This window comes from Acinonyx jubatus, chromosome D4, assembly GCF_027475565.1.
Source record: "Acinonyx jubatus isolate Ajub_Pintada_27869175 chromosome D4, VMU_Ajub_asm_v1.0, whole genome shotgun sequence".
In the NCBI taxonomy this organism is placed as follows: domain Eukaryota; kingdom Metazoa; phylum Chordata; class Mammalia; order Carnivora; family Felidae; genus Acinonyx; species Acinonyx jubatus.
In genome coordinates this window covers 30,681,111-30,687,539 of record NC_069391.1, presented here as the reverse complement: position 1 = coordinate 30,687,539, position 6,429 = coordinate 30,681,111, and positions in this window count along the sequence as shown.

Below are 6,429 nucleotides of genomic sequence, written 5' to 3'. Positions count from 1 at the left end.
TTCGGGAGTAGAACCCAGTGATTCATCACTTACATACAACACCCATGCTCATCCCAACAAGTGCCCTCCTTGATGCCCATCATCCATCTAGCCCATCTCCCTACCCCCATCAACCCTTAGTGTGTTTTCTGTATTTAAGTGTCTCTTATGGTTTGTCTCCCTCTCTGTTTTTATCTTCTTTTTCCTTCCTTTCCCCTATGTTCATCTGTTTTGCTTCTTAAATTGCACATATGAGTGAAACCATATGACATTATCTTTCTCTGACTGACTTATTTCACTTGGCACATCACTCCAGTTCTATCCACATCGTTGCAAATGGCAAGATTTCATTCTTTTTGATTGCCAAGTAGTGTTCCACTGTGTATGCGCGTGCGTGCACGTGTGTGTGTATTCTTTATCCATGCCTTATTAACTTTAAAGGAACTTCCATTTACCAATTTATCTCAAATATTTTGGAACAGAGAACAACTCTTCTCTTGGGATAACGATGTTTAATGTTGTTATATAAAGTCATTTCTGTCTTGAATCATCCTGTGAAGCACTTTTTCCTCTGTTTCAAGGGATGTCCCACAGTATTTCAGAATTGAGTAAACCCAGGCTCACTCAAGTCACATAGACTCATCATGCATAACTTTGTACAAAACATTTACATCCCCTTCTTGTGCTCCCTCTTTGTAGCCAACAGAGTTTCTGCCTTTGTAGGGACCACACAGTTAACTACTCCCTCATTTGGCATTTCTTTTGTCTGTTCTTCGGCAGCCACAGGGGTAAGTGTAAAACACAGGCAGGTGGACCTCCACTCCAGCTGCCTATTGTCTGGGTAGACGCTGTCTAGTTCGGGGTCTAGGGCTAATTAACTGAATAGTCACCAGTGGTGAATTAACTCACCCTTAGAGGGATTTTCAGTTGTTTGACCGCCTTAAAAATAGATACTTACAGATTCAGTAAAAGTAATCATACCAAGATCCATTGTGTATGTATTAATCTACCACTGCCTGCTGAAATCACTGATTTTGGTGAACTTATACCAGCTTTATCACCATGACTTTCACCTCACTGGCATGAAGTGAGGAGGAGTCTAACTTTTCAAAAACATCCTTATTAAATGATAAAGCAAAATAGACCTGCTGTGTGTCTCTATAGGATTCTTAAGAATGTATCCCTTCATCAGACCTGTTACTTCTTATTATTGTAGCATCTTTATTCTAAGAACTTCAAAAGAAAAAACATATTTTGAGATGCAGTTCAAATGCCATAGCTCTGTGATGCTTTCCCTAGATACTGAGGATAGAATTATTACCACCACCACTTGCATTTCCAAACTTTTGTAGTAACACAAGCACGACTTGTGGGGAAGGGAGTGTCAAGGCAAGGAGGATATGGTCTCTAGTTCTAGGCAGGAATCTCAGGATAGAAGTCACAACATTGGGTCTGGACCACAGCCCTGTTGGCCTGAAAACAGGCACTGAGTTCCTTAAAGATGGCCAATTCCTTTGCGACAGACTCTTATTGAGTGTAGCAGAATAAAAAATGTAACCCATTTCTCGGCATGTTTTCTAAAAGCAATCTAAACTTCCTAATGAACCTCTCTGTCCCACTGAGTAGAGGGGAAAAAAATCCTATCTTTCCAATTAAGTATAATTCCCTCTCTTCCAGTTAAACCAGACTTTTTAGGGTAAAATCTATTCCTTTGGGAGACATTAACTCTTTCCTTCTCTTGTTGTTGTTGTTGTGACAATCCTAAATCTCCCCCAAGGCAAGTAGATAAAAGCTGGGGGGGGGGGGGGTGGGGGAGGGGGGGGAAGGGAATAAGGAAATGCAGAGAAAAGCATGTAAATACATTTTAAAATATTATCTCTGTCATTCTGTTCATAAACTAAAAAACAACTCTGGTGTCCAGAATTTGACATCTCCTACCCATATCCCATCTTGTAATTAGGATGTCTAGGAAACCATTTTATTGCTTAAAATGTTGCTTGGTGAGCATGAAATCACAAGCCAAAAGTTGAATAGTGTATACAGATATTTCGATAAGACATGAGAAAAGCCTACTACATAGACCTAGTCCTATGGCCAAGGTGATTTTTCTATAGTTGACTGAACTCGATTTTTTTCCAGCAGTGGGTTTTCTTCTTGGTCCCAGTTTTTCTCATTCAGGACAATGCGGGACAACATTCACTGAACCTTTCTCACTGAGGTTAGTTTACACCTCTGCTTGGTCTGCCCTTTCTTGCTAACTGTGTAGTAATATCAAAGTATTTTAGGCCCTGTGTCTCTGGACCAGAAGAAAGTCAGTTTTTTTACTATTATATGTTAGGCTAATCAAACTTAAAAAGTATAAGGACCCTACCCTGACCTCCATTAGAGTGGAAGCTATAATATAACAGGTAAGAGAGGATGGAATTATTTCATCCCTAGCTACAGCAACTTGGGTAGCTACTGTTGTCAGATGAGTGAAATAATAGTTACGTGAGTTTTGGAGGAAGACTGTAAATGCATCTCTATTGTAAATTCATCTATATTTGAGTGCGCTGAGGGAAGTTAACCTCTCCAAGGTTTAGTTTACTCATCTATAAAATGGAAATGATCTAGAGACTACCTATGCTGTGATAGTTAACTTTATGTGTCAACTTGACTGAACCACAGGGTGCCCAGACATTTGGTCAAACGTTATTCTGGATATGTCTGTGAGGGAGTTTTTGGATGACATTAACATTTGAATCAGCAGACTAAAGAGATTGCCATCCATAGTGTGGGTGTCCCTCTTCAAATCAACTGAAAGCTGCAAAGAACAAAAAGGCTAACCTTCCCTCAAGTAAGAGGGAACCTCTCCTGCCTGACTCTTTGAGCTCAGACGTTGGTCTTTTCTTGCCTTCAGACTCCTATTGAAACACCAGCTCTTCTTGGATCTCAAGCCTGTTAGCTTTCCGACTAGAACATACACTATTGTTGGCTTTTGTGTTTCTCAGGCCTTTCAGACTCAGATTAGAATTACGCCATCAGCTCTCCTGGGTTTCCAGTTTGCTGCTTGCACATCTTGGCACTTCTCAGCCTCCATGGTTGCATGAGCCAATTCTTTGTAATAAATGTCTTTATATACATTATGTTTGTTCTGTTTCCCGGGAGAACCCTAATAGAGATTTTGGTCTTGAGAATGTTCTAAAGAAAGAGAACTTAAGGATGAGTTTTCTGCATTGGTTTGGGGGTTTCTGGGATTGGATGTGTATTCTGATTAAAGATTCTAATGACTCTATTTCAAGTACTAAAGAGAACACTGCTAGTCAATGGCATGATCTGGCAATAGGGATATGCAAATGTTACTATTGAATACTCCTAATCAACCACTAATAAGCAAGGGATTGAGTGGCATTATATATGATACTTTTGAACATTTTTGGCAAATTAATAAATATAATATTGGTTACTTGTTCCTGATGTCATTGAACAAAGTAAGGGCAGAATGTTGAATTCAGGGATTTAAAATCCCAGTTTATATGCCCCATAAGTGATCTGAAAGGTTCTATGTGCTCTCTGAAGAAAATCCTCATCTCCTATAGGCATAGGGCTGAGACTGCTAAAAATCAAACCCAGAATCTGATCTGGTAACTGGCTGAATCACAATGCAAGACAAACCCCCAGCCTCATGGGGTGTGTACTGTTAAAATGAGGGCATTAATGGGGAAAGTGTGCCGTAAAGATGTGAGGATTAAATTAAATAACTCATGAAAAGCTTGTCGCAGAGTTTCTAGCATACAGTAAACATTCAACAAGTGGTTTTGTGTCTGTGTTTCGGCAAAGTAGGGGGCTTATTTTCAGCTCATCTCCAATCAGGAAGTGACTCTACTTCCTATAAGAGGTTTCTCTTCTTTCCACAACCACATCAGCACAAACCAAATGTAATCCAATCACTTCTAGCAACAAAACAAGGTCCTCAGGTTATGCATATTATGTGAATTTATGAAACACTAAGAGTCTAATAAATGTCTCCTGAAATTCCAGATGATTATTAATTTTTAATTGCTCTTGCTCACTTTTCTTTTAAAAAGTTAGGGGTGCCCAGGTGGCTCAGTTGGTTAAGCACCCAACTTTGGCTCAGGTCATGATCTCACCTGTTCTAAGTTCAAGCGCCGGATCGGGCTGTGTGCTGACAGCTCAGAGCCTGGAGCCTGCTTCAGATTCTGTGTCTCCCTCTCTCTCTGTCCCTCCCCTGCTCACACTCTCTCTCAAAAATGAATAAATGCTAAAAAAAAAAAAAAAGTGTTTTTTTAAAGTTAGGTTTTGCAGTTTGTCCTTCTACATTGCCTCGGGCCAGATCCAAAAGAGGGAGGGCTGCTGTGATGGGGGAAGTGTCCGTGATCATGAGAATCTTAAGTAGCAAAGATGAAAATCCCAATGTAAATGGCTTCAACAAGTAAGGAAATGTATTTAATCCAATAATAAGAAATCCAAAGGTTGAGCATCTATGAAAACAACATAATTAGAGCCTGAGTCCCATTTCTCTACAATTCATTTGGCTCAGACCTCATGTGTTGGTTTTGTCCTCAGACTAGCCTCAATATATCCTCAGCATTAAGATAAAACAATATCCAAAGGGAAGAGTTGCACTTCTTTGCTTTATAAGAAAGACCCCCCCCCTAATTCCCAAAATGTTTTTTGCAGACCATCTTCATTCCCTTCAGAGTCTCTGACATCTCACTGGCGAGAACTATGCCACATGTCCCTGTCTACACTGATGCCTGGGTGAAGAAAAAAAGACCACCAGGATTGGTCTACACCAATTAGCACTCACCTGTGGGGCTGGAGTAAGTCTAGAATTACTGACGCACAAGGATGCATTTGGGTACTATTAGAAAGGAGGAAGTTTAGTCTACCAAAAGTATATGCCACAGAGTTTTGAAACCAATGAAACTTTTTGCCAGAAGCAACAGAAATCCGTGAAAAGCACATAAGAAGGATGAGAGAAAAATGCCTGGTCACAGTGTAACAATGAAACAGTAGAATAGCATGCCTTAGGGAAAAAGAAATCCAGAGATTGAGACACTGCCAGGTCCTGTATTACAAATTATGTGTATTCAAAGACATACAAAACTTTGTTTTGAGGTATACTGTCTAACCACCCTAGAAAGGGAATACAATAGAGTGAAAGTACTGGGACTCCCAAACACACATAAATAGGAAGATAAGAAGTGTCCTACTCATTTCTTTAAACAAGAGGGACATCTGCAGTCTGCCAAAGGGCACAAGGAAGGAGAGCACAGTTCAGAGACTCAAAATGCCTGGACAAGTCAATTCAAGAGTAATGTTTGTCCACAAGTTAAAGAAAATATTTGGAATGCATCAGAAACCAGAAAAGTACCTGCCCCCCCCCAATTTTCATTTGTTATAAAAAATAATAGAGGAAATAGGAAACACAAGTGGGGCAAACTGTGCTGATTGGCAAGTCGATAGCCCTTGCTAATAATGGATTTCACTTGTTTAGCCATCTGCCAAATGGACGTGTCCTTCGATGATGCTGGATGTGTAAGGTTAAGTCTTGATTGTCTAAGTTGTCGTGGTGGTCTCATTTCTTTTGCTTGTGATTGTGTGATTGCTTTAGTCATGAACATGTGACCCAGTTTGGCCACTGAGACATGGGGAAACCTAAGGGAGATCTTTTGAGATACGAGGGCCTGTGGTCAACATCTGAGAACAATAGGGGGGCTAGCCTTAGAGAGTAAGTTAGCCTGTTAAGGATGGCAGAGCAGAAAGACAGAAGGAATTTGGTTCTTACTGACCCTGCTGAACTGGTGAATAACCAAAACGATCCTTTCTTTGGATTTCTTTTTTGAGAGACAATAATTAGCCCAATATAGGCTAGTTTTAGTCTGATTTTTCTAAGCAAACAACAGGTGACAACTAAATGGTGGAGCTGGGAGCTGAGATCTCAATAAAGCCTTGAAAGAAGACCATGACGAAGATATGTTTCATTTTGCTGAAATCAGATCCCTAAAAAGCAATATCCAAGTAGTGCTGGGATCAGTGGGTTTCTTAATCCCAAAGGTTTATACTGCTTTTTAAATACAATGACATTATTCTGCACAGAATGTGGGTGTGTTCGTGAAGGCTACTGGTGAAAGCAGGAATAAGAAAGGATATCTACTGATCTATGTATAAAATGACAATGGGATAACGGTGACTATAGTTACTAATACTGTATTGTTTACCTGCAGTTTGCTAAGAGAACAGATTTTAATGCTCTCACCACACATGCACACACATGAACTGATAACTATATGAGGTGATGGATGTGCTGCTAACTAACCTAATTGTGGTAGTCATTTCACAACATATATGTACATCAAATCCTCGAATTGCATGCCTTAAAATTTACACAATATTTCTAGATTCTATCTCAATAAAACTGAGGGAAAAATGAGAACAGGCTTTAAG